Genomic DNA, 12,379 nt, shown 5'->3' on the forward strand with positions numbered 1-12,379 from the left:
CTGTCTTCACCCCAGGCAAAGCTATTGGTTTCTTATCAGGGTGTGATGGAGCCTTTCCTTACTGCTGTGAATTTGGTACTCTAGGTTCCTGCAAATGGACCTCTCATCAGAGACGATGTGGTCCAATGAAAGAACGTTCATATCCTTTCAAGACTCGGGATGTTTCCCTTGATAACCTGGAATCTCTCTCCAGCCTTTGGATGGCGACACTCTCCTGCTAAAGGGAGATAAACAATTTGCAACAAGTTTGCATGGGGAGACAGAGAGCTGGCGTTTAGGTGGCGGCGGAAACAGCAGCAGTTTTGCTGTTGGACTCTGCTTGCCTGCACCATGCACCGCTTGTGCCCCATCAATTACCACTGGCCTTTCTAGTTCAGTGTGGTCCACTCTGACTGGCAGCAGCTCTCCAGAGGGGATGCATTCTCAGCCCTACCTGGAGATGCTGCCAGGGATTGACCTTCCACATGCAAAACAGATGCTCTGCTACTGAGCTACAGCCGCGCTGAAGCTGCCAAATCAGACGCTCAGTTCATCAAGATCAGGAGAGACTAGCAGCGTCTCTCTGGGTTTCCAGATAGGGCTCTGTCGGGAATCAAACCTGGCACCTTCGGTATGCAAAGCTGGTGCTCTACCACTGACCTATGGAAATCGGTGGCTCACAAACCTATGTCTTTGCCTTGTACCATTGGTCCATTCGGCTCAGGGTTGCCTACACTGACAGCTTCTCCCAGGTTTCAGGCAGGCGTCTCTCCCAGCCCTACCTGGAGATGCTGCCAGGGATTGAACCGCGGACCTTCCGCATGCCACTCGGATGGAGAGCTCACAGAGCTACAGCTCCTCTTCAAGCAGAGGCCACATCACTATACCTTAACATGTCAGTTACTAACCAATATAGCCCTCCTTCATCCTGCTCATGTGCCAATTTAGGGAGAAATGATGAGGGGTCTCTTAATCATAGAAACATAGGAAGCTGCCATCTACTGAGTCAGACCCTTGGTCCATCTAGTTCAGTGTTGTCCGCACAGGCTGGCAGCAGCTTCTCCAAGGATGCAGGCAGGAGTCTCTCTCAGCCCTAGCTTGGAGATGCTGCCAGGGAGGGAACTTAGAATCTAGATGCTCTTCCCAGAGCGGCTCCAACCCTTAAGGGGAATCTCTTCCAGTGCTCACACTTCTAGTCTCCCATTCATATGCAACCAGCGTGGACCCTGCTTAGCTAAGGGGACAAGTCGTGCTTGCTACCACAAAACCAGCTCTCCTCAAACCTCACCTTTAATCAAATACTCAAACTCCCTCAAATACAAGCCAATGTATCCCATCCCTCACAGCCTACTAAAAGCAACCGCTAAGATAATAAATAATAAAGATAAAATAATAAGAGCAGTCATAACCATGTTGTCTGTTTTCACACCCATGTCTCATTTTAACAACAGGTAGGGGCTCTTTCCCACATCCTACTTGGCCCTTATTTTTCAAAACCCTCTCCCTACCGCCAGAATTTTGAAATCTTCGCAACATTGCATAAAGTAAAGGTAAAGTGTGCCGTCGAGTCGATTCCGACTCCTGGCGCCCACAGAGCCCTGTGGTTTTCTTTCGTAGAATACAGGAGGGGTTAGCCATTGCCTCCTCCCACACAGGCTGAGATGATGCTTTCCAGCATCTTCTTATATCGCTGCTGCCTGATAGAGTACCAGCAGGGATTTGAACCCACAACCTTCTGCTTGTTAGCCAAGCATTTCCCCACTGCACCACTGAAGGTGAACATTACATAGGAGGCCTAAAATCACAATCACCATCCTCTGTGCACGCATAATACTGCAGAAAATCCCCGCAGCAAGTGGGTCCTAGGGCTGGTTGTTAGGGTAAGAGATCAATATATTATATTATATTATTATTATAACAGATCAATATATGAAGCTTCCTTGCACCGAGAAAGACTGTTCACCCCCTAGCCTAGTGCCGTCTGCTCTGACTGGTAGCATCTCTCCAAAAGTCTGAGCTCTGAATGGCAGCAGCACTCCAAGGTCTAGGTTCTTTCCCAGTGCAGTTACTGAAGTCTTTTTAAAGGGAGATTGATCTGGCTCATCACTGGTAAAATATGCTAGGCTGGACACTTATGTATTATGTTAATAGCAGGTCTAGGCTCTTTTCCACACTCCACATGGCCCTTATTTTGCCACACCCACTCCTTATATTCAGAATTTCAAAATCCTTGCAACATTACACAGAAGGCCAGAGATCACAATCAGCAGAATCTGTGCATGCATCAAACTGCAGAAATTCTGGGCTCAACCAACAAATCACCATTGCAAGTGGATTCTATGGCCGGTTGCCAGGGTAAAATATCAATCTGTGAAGCTGCCTTGTACCAAGTCAAACCATGGGTCCCATCTAGCCCAGTCCAACTACTCTGACTGGCTGTCGTTCCCCCAGTGTCTAGACTCTGACTGGCAGCAGCTTTTTCCCAACGCAACTCCCTGACAGCTTTTTAAAGGGAGACGGATTTGGGACTGTTTCTATGGAGAGTATGTGTTCCACTACTGAGCGACGGCTCATTCCTGGTAAAATAAGCTAGGCTGGACCCTATTTATTTATTTATTTTACATTACCCCCTATGGGGGTGAGCCCATCACTCTGGGTAAGAGCAACTGCTCTGCATGCAGAAAGTTCCAGGTTTAGTCCCTGGCAGCATCTCCCAGTAGAGCTGAGAAAGACCCCTGCCCGAAACCTCGGAGAGCTGCTGCCAGTCAGTGTAGACAATGATGAGCTAGGTGGACCAATGGTCTGACTTAGTAGGTAGGAGGCAGCTTATTAGCTAAGCAGGGTCTGCCCTGGTTGCATATGAATGGGAGACTAGAAGTGTGAGCACTGTAGGATATAAAATAAAATAAAATAAAAATTCCCCTCAAGGGATGGAGCCACTCTGGGAAGAGCAGAGTTCCAAGTTCCCTCCCTGGCAGCATCTCCAAGATAGGGCTGAGAGAGACTCCTGCCTGCAACCTTGGAGAAGCCGCTGCCAGTCTGGGAAGACAATACTGAACTAGATAGACCAATGGCCTGACTCAGTATATGGCAGCTGCCTATGTTCCTAACACCACGGGGACTGCATTCCGAGTCTGCCAAAGCCCGAGCTCTTCTTTCTCACTCCGGTTAGTAAAAGATGTCGCTTGGGAAGAAAAGAGACACACAATAGAGCAAAACTTCTCCAGGGTGGTGATATCCTTACCCGAGGCTGCCTGCCGTTTGGGCATCCACCCGCTTGCAATCACCCACAGCAATGCAACACAAGGACAGCTTGTGCAGCTGGGAGATAAGCGAGTGTTGAAAGAGCATCCCAATTAAAATATGTTGGCCCACTCACTTCCCTGTTTAGCTCTGGAAGCCAGCTAGGTGAAAGGTGCCAGTCCCCGGAACTCAGTGCAAAACCAGAATTCTTCACTGCACCCCAAACAGTACGTTTCCCGAATTTTTCCTAGAAAAAAAGACGCTTCTCTGCAAGAAACGCAGATCCTCCCTTTCCCCAGCCTAAGTCACTCAGCAGTGATGATCCTAAAGGCCTCCTTGATTCCAACAGGACCACTCAGGAGTGATTTCGTCTGGATCGCAGCCAGCACCTTGCTGGACTTTCTTTCTTTTTTCTTTTTTGGTCGGTTTTCGGAGGCAACCCAAATGCTGCAGAGAAGGCATCCCGGGCCTTTGCGGGCAGCCAGAGGGACAACAAAATGATCATCTTTTCCCACCCTGTTTCAAGCAGCGATAGATAGGCTTAAAAAGACAGCGGTTATTTTATATGCATGGGATACTAGGGAGGGGAACCCAGAGATTGACTATGAGGCGCTGTTATTTTCAAGCAGTCGCACCCCCAGCCACAAAATACACCCATTCCTTCGCACAAACCGTAAATCATCATCATCATCATCATCATTTTTTAAAGGGAGCAATGGCGTAAATCGACAGGCAAGATTCAGCAGCCCTCACTGTCAGAAATCTTCCCCTCTCCATCTCTCTCCCTGTCCACCTCCCCAAATGGACTCCCATCAAATGCTACAGAATGATCCAGGAGATTTTCAAAAGGGTCCTTCGCATGCGGCGGGGAGGGCCTATCACAGCCCATTGATGCCACAAAACCAGGGCCGCCCCCCCCCCACCATCATCATCATCACAGCCCAGCCCGATGCTTTTTGGAGCCAGCCCCACTTGCACACCACCAGGTCTCCTTCTGAGTAAACAAGCACAAGCACAATCTCCAGCCTGCTAGGCTTTCTGATCCTGCATTGCTGAAGAGCTAGGAAAAGGCAAGCAGTGAGTGAGTGTGAGTGTGTGTGTGTGTGTGTGTGTGTGTGTGTGTGTGTGTGCGTGCGCGCACAAAGGAGAAAAGAAGGTCACTGGCTTTTTTTGTTGGTTTCCTTTGCAGCCTCCCCCCGCCCCATGAGTGGCCCCTGGAGGAAATCCTTCCCCCACCCCTCTCCCCCTGGATGCCTTCCATCCATTGCGTGGATGCATTGCTCAGCATCAGCTGGGATCCGGAGCAGCTCGGCATCCAAAAGGACCCAGCCAGCCTGGGGATGCTTCGGCAGCACTGAGGATGCTCCGGCGCCGGGGCGCCCCGCACTTACCCCTTCTCCGCCCCCCAGCCTCCCTGCTCTCTCCAGCGCCCGCCACAGCTGGCTCGCCTCCTCTCCAGATGTGCGGCGGATCCACGCCTCTCAGCGGCGCGCCCGCCCTGCAGCCTCCCTCGCTCCGCCCCTCCCGGCGGGCTGGCCGGCCGGCCGGTCACCGATTCAGCGCCGCATGGGGGTTGCTACGCCCGCGGAGGAAGCGATCTGCCGGCGCCCGCCGTCCAGGCAGCTGTCAGACGCAAAGGATCCGCTCGGCGCCCTCCTGCCTCCGCCTCCTCCTGCAAAGCCGAGATCGCCTGATCAGCCCGGGCGGCTCCTCCTGGCTTAGGCACGTCCGTCCCCTCCTCCTTCCACCTGCGCTGCTGCCCTCCCTTTTGCATGAGAATAGCCAGAGGAGGAGGAGGAGGAGGAAGAGAAATCCAGCCCAGCAACCCGCAAACGCCTCCCAAACCGATGCTGCTGCAGGAGCCCTGCCACGCCAACGGGCGCCTCCAGGGGGCGCCGCAGCGCAGGGCGCCCGCAAAGCACCCCGGGAAGTGTAGTCTTTTGTCCCCCTGATCACACGTGGCGGTGGAAGGACGCGCGTCCGTGTGCTCGCTTGGAGCCGCGCTCTCTCCCTGGGTGGGTCGTTTCTCGCACCTGGCGCTCCCCTTGCCCCATCGTGGCAACGGCCTTTCCTCCTTGCCCGAGAGGATCCTGGCGGTTCCCATGATCCCGCCCCCCAGGGTTGGGCATCCTTCCTCGGCTGCCCGCCCAGCGCGCCCCTTTGCCCCTCGTGTGCCCCCAAGTTAGAGGAAGAGAAAGTTGCAAAAGGGGGAAAAACGGGAGGTTTTTGCAAAGTCGGCGGCGCAGCAGCTCCGGCTGCGGGAAGAGGGAGAGGCAGCTGCGGGAAGAGGAGACGGAGCAGCCGAGCAATCCTCCTTCCCCAGGCGAAGGGCCCGACCGCTAATCAGATCAACAGCTTCCCGGAGTTAAAGCTGCTCCTCGTGCCGAAGGAGGGAGGTCAAAGGAAAGGACGGGGAGGATCATCCCCAGACAGGCAGCTGGCTCTGTGGCGCAATGGATAGCGCATTGGACTTCTAGATCGGTGGCTGGTGGAGTCATTCAAAGGTTGTGGGTTCGAGTCCCACCAGAGTCGCGTTTTGGATCGATGCCTAACAAAAGCGGCAGCAAAATTTAAAAAAGAGCTCAGCGTCCTGGTAACTTTAGCAAACTTTGCTAAAGTAAACTTTATATATTTTTAAAAAACAAAACAACGCCAGAGATTTAAGCTAAAAATGAAGGGTTTGTGTTTTTGGGTGCCTCACCTTGCCCTTTTAGCTTCAGGGGTTGCTGTGAAACACACCGTGCTTGCCCAAAACTACTTTTAGGAACCAAAAGTAATTTAGTTTTAGGAAACTACATTAGAATGGGAGTCTGTATTAAATAATTAATGTTATAGCCCCCATCCGTGTCCCTGAGGCAGTGGCTCCACTCTTGGGTCCCCTAATGGTGCTGGACTACAACTCCCATCATCCCCAGACACAGTGGGCGATGGGATCTGTAGTCCAAAATCATCTAAGGTTGGGAACCACTGCTCTGCATACACATTATGCGAAGACCCAGCTCCCTTGAGAAGTCCATCATGCTGGGAAATACTGAAGGAAAGAGAAGAAGAGGACGAACAGCAGTAAGTAAGGTGGATGGACTCGATGACGACAGCAATGAATGCGCCACTGAGAGGCCTGAAAGGCCAAGTGGGAGACAGATCATCCTGGAGAGAATCTCTCTATGGGGTCGCTAAGAATTGACATTGACTTGACGATGGCACTTAATCCATCAATCCAGAGGCGTAACTATAGGGGGGGCAGGGGGGGCACGTGCCCCGGGCGCCATCTTTTCAGGTCACATGGGGGGCGCCGCCATGACCAAATTTTTTTATTAAAATTTTTTAATACAAATTTCTCCTGCTCAGTGTGGCAGCGCTGCAGCAGTCAAGGGAGCGCGTTGGTGCCCACTCCCCCACGAGCGGTCCCTTCCACGCCGCCCGCACCCCCCATTGCTTTGCTGGTGGCCAGTCAGTGGCCTAGCTTGGCGGCGGCGGGCGCCACTCATGCTGCTCACTGCGCCTGCCCGCCCGTGCCCACCCCATTGCTTTGCTTGCGGCAAGTCAGTGGCCTGGCTTGGCGGCGGGCGCCTTTCATGCTGCTCACTGCGCCTGCCCTTGGCTGAGGCTCGCTCGCTGTGTCGCTCGCTTAGTCTGGAACAGCCAGAAAGAGGCCCTCTAGTGGCTTGCCAGCCAGAGGGTCTCTAGTCAGTGATGCACGCATGTGCGACTCGGCCGATGTGCCGAGTCTCGCTGTGCATGCGTGCGGTGTGTCCGTCCTCCTCTGTTTGCCTGCATGTGGTGGCGCCGTCGCCGTCGCGGAGGTTGCTGGGGCTGGGGCTGCACTGCAGCAGGCGCAGGCAGGACGACGAGGACACACACGGACACCCGCACAGAATAAAGGATTCAGCGGCGGGCAGGTGGAAGCAGCAGACCAAGTGTCAGGGTGAGAAATTGAATGAGTTGCAAAAACTACAGAAGCCACATGTGGGGGGAAAAACATATTAAAGAATCAGGCTTTTATTTAGCTGCCCAACTATGGTTCTCAGGTGCCTAACAGGTATTAATGTTTGCATTATACGCTCCTCTCTCCTCCCCAAAAGAAAGAAAAACAATCATAAAGATTCTTTGGCACTCAATCTTAAATGCATGCATGTATATGGAACTGAGAGTCAATTCCCACAGCCTGGGTAGTAGAGCAGTGTGAATTGACTCAAGCAGTGTAACATAGCTGCCTGTGCATTGTTACAAGGTGTTTCAAGAGAGTTTTACCATGAGTTCTGCTTGCTGGCATGCTCGTTTTTGCACTGTGAAAGCTTGCCTTGTGATCTCAGTTTACGCTGAAGTGCTCCTATAACAGCTCCATCTCAGAAGAACCTGCAGTGTTAGCTTTAACAAGTGCCTGTGGTATCCTGCTAAAGACACAAAGTTTGGCAAGAAAAATGGGGGAGGGGGTTATATGCCAGGACCTTTGGAGATTGTCTCTTGCTTGTGAGGAAAAACCTAAGTATAATGTGGTGTGTATCATCAATCATTGCATCATCATTCTGTTGTTTGAGATACAAGCCAACTCCACAGGGTTGTTGCTTGTGAGGAAAAACCTAAGTATAATAGCACTAGCAATAGCACTTACATTTATATACCGCTCTATAGCCGAAGCTCTCTAAGCGGTTTACAATGATTAGCATATTGCCCCACAACATTCTGGGTACTCATTTTACCGACCTCGGAAGGATGGAAGGCTGAGTCAACCTTGATGTAGTGTGTATCATCATTGCATCATAATTCTGTTGTTTGAGATTCAAGCCAACTTCACAGGGTTGTTGTGAGGAAAAAACACATGTGTTCCAGTCAGATGTATGTGGGGGGGGCGGTGGCGGTGGCGGGGGAGGCGCGGCGGGGGGGGCACAATTTCAGTGCTTGCCCCAGGCGCCGTTTTCCCTAGTTACGCCTCTGCATCAATCAGCACAGGTTAGTCGCTGGGGGAGGCTGATCTGTCATGGACACTCTAGCAATTTCCTGCACCAAGCGGAGGGTTGGGCTAGAAGACCTCTGAGGTGCCCTTGAACCCTAAATTCTACAATATTTCCCCCACAGAGCATCCAATCTATATTTTGGCAATGGGGCAAAGAACAGAAGGAAGAGAGGGAAGGAAAGGGAAACAGTGGGATGTAAAGGAAACAGAGGCAAGGCAGCGCCATTATATTTACATGCTTACTCATGAGTAATCTTCCACCTTCTATATTGTATGCATTTCAGCATTGCAAGGAAACAGCACAAAACCGCTGCTGTCCTTTGTAGTTCATGGCTTTTGGGTGGGCCTCACTTTTTACTAGCATCAAAAGCGACCATACCGGGCTGCAGACAGGTAGGGTCTGGATCCTAGGAAAATAGTTACTGCCTGTACTGGGTACAGGGGGAAACAGGCATTCTGGCTAGCCTTGCCTCCTAATGCCGGATCATGGGCAGAAACTCTTCCCAGCCTGTACACAAGTCTGCTGCTAACTGAGCAAAGAGGCACCTTTTAAAAAATGGTTTTATTTCGCAGGGGGAGAGCAACTGGCCCTATCCATCCCCAGCACAGCATCCCTCCAGTGGCCGTTGCTCGTGTCTATCTTATGTTTCTTTTCCTTCCTTTTAGATTGTGAGCCCTTTGGGGACAGGGAGCTATTTTATGTATTTATATCTATGTAAACCACTTGGGGAACATTTGTTGAAATGTGGTATATAAATATCTCTTGTATTTGTATACTTGGGGGGAGCCCTGGGCATGGTTGCTGAGCTTGCTGGTGCGCTTCCATTCCCCTGTACCCAGGTAGTACACTCTTATTCACAGAGCCGCATTTAGGCACAAGCTAAGTAGGCTATGAATTAGGGCCCCACATTAGGAGGGCCTCTGAACTTTTAAAGATACTTTTTGTTCTAGTTTTACATCACGTGTTCTCATTTAAAGGTATTTCTAATGCAAAGAGGCTTATTGCAAGATAAGGGTTTTTGTTAGATGGTTAGTTTGTCTGTTGCGTCTGCACCAAGTTAACGTAAAGCTTTATTATTTCCATTGTCATTTTCCTTTTTGTTGGAATCCTAATTTGTTTTTAATGCTCTATGAGGCCTTTTAAGCTTGACATAACATAGGGCCTCAGCAGGTCATAAGCCAGCCTTGAGTGTACCTCCTGAAGAGGAGTTTTAAAAAAAATAAAATCCCATACCTTAGAAAAGCTAAGGCTTTAATTAATTAATTAATTAATTCAATTTTTATACCCTTCCTAAAATGGCTCAGGGCTGTTTACACTAAAAATCAGAAATACATGCTAATTAAAATTTAAAAATTTAAAAAACCAATTAAAAGCAGATTAAAATTACAATTAAAACTAGATATCGTTAAAAGCCGGGATAAAAAGAAGGGTCTTTAAGGCTCTCATGCACGCATGTGTCCCTCTAATAACCTTTGCATTTATAATCCAATACAAATCGCATGACATAATCCGATACAATCCACAAACCATAGCACATGAAAGGGGGTAGGAATCCTATCAGGGGTATTTTCTGCTGTTCTACCATGTTGGTTCAAGATGCAAGTCATTCAGGTGATAGACAACACCCGTGGTAACCCATATTATGACAGTCTGATACAAACCAAATTCACAGCACGTGGAAGCAGGGTGCAAAAGAATGCTTCTAGCTATGGTGGTGCTGGTGTTTTTTGCCAATCTGCCATGTTGATCCAAGATGGCAGCACTCAAGGTACAGACAACATCCCAAGCTGACAAATACAAACCAAGTTCACAGATGGGAGAAGGTCCTACTTAACTGTCATGTCCAGAGAAGCTGAAAGCAGGCTCCATTAGTTCTACTTAGAATTGTTTGGGTTTTTGTTATGATTTTCCATTTTACAAAACAAAATAACGAGGTTCTCTGGTTCCAAACAAGCTTTTATTCCAATCTTCACACATACATCCAAGAAGAATTCAGAAAACTCTCTCAGTTTCCATGTAAGCACATATAAAGCAATGCTTCTTCCTCGAATGTTACAAAATAAAATTAACAACAACAACAACAGAATCACCACAGCTGTTTTATATCTCACTGCCTTGAAGTCTGCACAGGAAAGAAACAGGAGCTATCAATTCTAATAGCTTCAAATGATTGCCCGCCGGCTTGTTAAAGATTTCAAAATAAAATCGATTCTGTGGAGCAAGTTATTAGTCACGATACTGTAACAAAACCAGAGGGACGGGACTGGCAGATCTTCACCCACTTCTGAGGAAATACGGCAATGTGCCTGAGTGCCAAATCAGCCTGAAACAGACTCTGTTATTGAAACCTGAAAGCTATTTCCCACATGATGTATTCTAACAATGCTAGAAATCACATGCATTTTAAAAAATGTAGCAGAAAATCATCAAAGCCTAAAAATCAGTGCATCTTCCTCTCAAGGTGCTTGAGCCTTGGTGAAGCCAATAGAAGATTAAGCTGTAGGAACATAGGCAGCGACCAAATACTGAGTCAGGCCATTGGTCCATCTAGCTCAGAATTGTCTACACAGACTGGCAGCGGCTTCTCCAAGGCTGCAAGCAGGAGTCTCTCTCAGCCCTGTCTTGGAGATGCTGCCAGGGAGGGAACTTGGAACCTAGATGCTCTTCGCAGAGCAACCCCATCCCCTATGGGGGATTTCTTACAGCACTCACATGTAGTCTCCCATTCAAAAGCAAACCAGGGCAGACCATGCTTAGCAAAGGGGACAAATTCATGCTTGCCACCACAAGACCAGCTCTCCTCCCTTTATCCAAAAGCATCAGTTCCATGTAAATGTCCCCTGAATCCCATTCAGCAATGGAACTGGAGCAAGTTCATTTGCCCAACATGGCTGTGGGAACAGCTAGAAAAGGGGCAGGTGGGGAGCTGAGAATAGTGGTACATCCCAGTCACAGGACGCATGAGTAACAATTCACAAGAACTGTTTTTGGGAGGATGGGTCTGTCAGCGGCAACTGGTCTTGATGGCTAGCTACTTCCAGGTTCCGTGGCAGGTCTTGTGGTCGCAAGCAGGACTTGTCCCCTTTGCTAAGCAGGGTCTGCCCTGGTCCACATTTGAATGGGAGACTACATGTGTGAGCATTGGAATATATTCCTCTTAGAGGATGGGACTGCTCTGAGAAGAGCAGAAGGTTCCAAGTTCCCTCCCTGGCAGCATCTCCAAGATAGGGCTGAGAGAGACTCCTGCCTGCAACCTTGGAAACGCTGCTGCCAGTCTGGGTAGGCAATACTGAGCTGGATAGACCAATGGTCTGACTCAGTATATGGCAGCTTCCTGTGTTCCTAAGTCTTTGGTCTGATCCAGCAGTCCTTTCTTTATGTCTTCACAGCTGAAATTGTTTTGAAAGTAACAGCGCCGACTTGTGCAACTGCACCCTCGTGATTATTATTATTATTTTACATTGTCTATCCCACTCTTCCTCCAAGGAGCCCAGAGCGGTGTACTACATCCTTGAGTTTCTCCTCACAACAACCCTGTGAAGTAGGTTAGGCTGAGAGAGAAGTGACTGGCCCAGAGTCACCCAGCAAGTCTCATGGCTGAAGGGGGATTTGAACTCGGGTCTCCCCGGGCCTCGTCCGGCACTCTAACCACTACACCACGCTGGTAATATCGGCTCAGGCCGTACATTTGTCCAGATCCAACCTGGGCATGTCACCTTTTCTACTGGGATCCCATAATCCTTTGCTCCTCTTTCCTCCCAAGGAACCTGATCCTATAAACGCAGGAAAGGAAGCTCAACATCTGCTTTCCATGGGTATGACTTATGGCCCAGTTTTGGGAAGTGGGTGCAGACGTCACGAGGAGGGTTGGCCCGGGGCGGGGTACAGGGAGGAGCAGAAGTTGCAGAACAAGACAGGCAAAGAGGCTTGGTGAATGGGAGTGGAGAGACACCTTTGCCCTCAGGTATCTCAAGAAGTCAACGCAATGGAGACCAGTCCATTGGACCATTTGCCACAGAGGAGAGCATCCACTCAAAGCATCCCTGTTGACCGGGAACTAGGCTTGTTCACACAAGCCCCGATGCCACTTTCAAAGCCTGCAAAGGTGGTTTGGAAAGGGGGCTGGCCCCCAACCAGGGGGGTGGGCAAGGAAGTGTTTGGCACCTTGCCTTCGATGGCCTCACGGTACTTCCAGCAGCCTT

The 12,379-nt window shown here is 49.8% G+C and overlaps 1 protein-coding gene and 1 non-coding gene across 2 annotated transcripts in view; one reads left to right on the plus strand and one right to left on the minus strand.

Annotated features, from left to right (window-relative positions):
- SLC27A4 (solute carrier family 27 member 4) overlaps positions 1 to 4,751 on the minus strand; it is a 45,052-nt gene extending 40,301 nt beyond the window's left edge. Inside the window, exon 1 of the mRNA XM_053282315.1 lies at positions 4,614 to 4,751. The gene's annotated coding sequence lies outside the window, so the exon portion shown is untranslated. The remainder of the gene's footprint in view (positions 1 to 4,613) is intronic.
- Positions 4,752 to 5,661: 910 nt separating this feature from the next.
- Positions 5,662 to 5,754, plus strand: TRNAR-UCU (transfer RNA arginine (anticodon UCU)). The gene is made up of 2 exons: positions 5,662 to 5,698; positions 5,719 to 5,754. It is a non-coding gene; the product is annotated as a tRNA-Arg (tRNA).
- The last annotated feature ends 6,625 nt before the right edge of the window (positions 5,755 to 12,379 follow it).

This window comes from Hemicordylus capensis, chromosome 17 (assembly GCF_027244095.1).
Source record: "Hemicordylus capensis ecotype Gifberg chromosome 17, rHemCap1.1.pri, whole genome shotgun sequence".
Classification (NCBI taxonomy): domain Eukaryota; kingdom Metazoa; phylum Chordata; class Lepidosauria; order Squamata; family Cordylidae; genus Hemicordylus; species Hemicordylus capensis.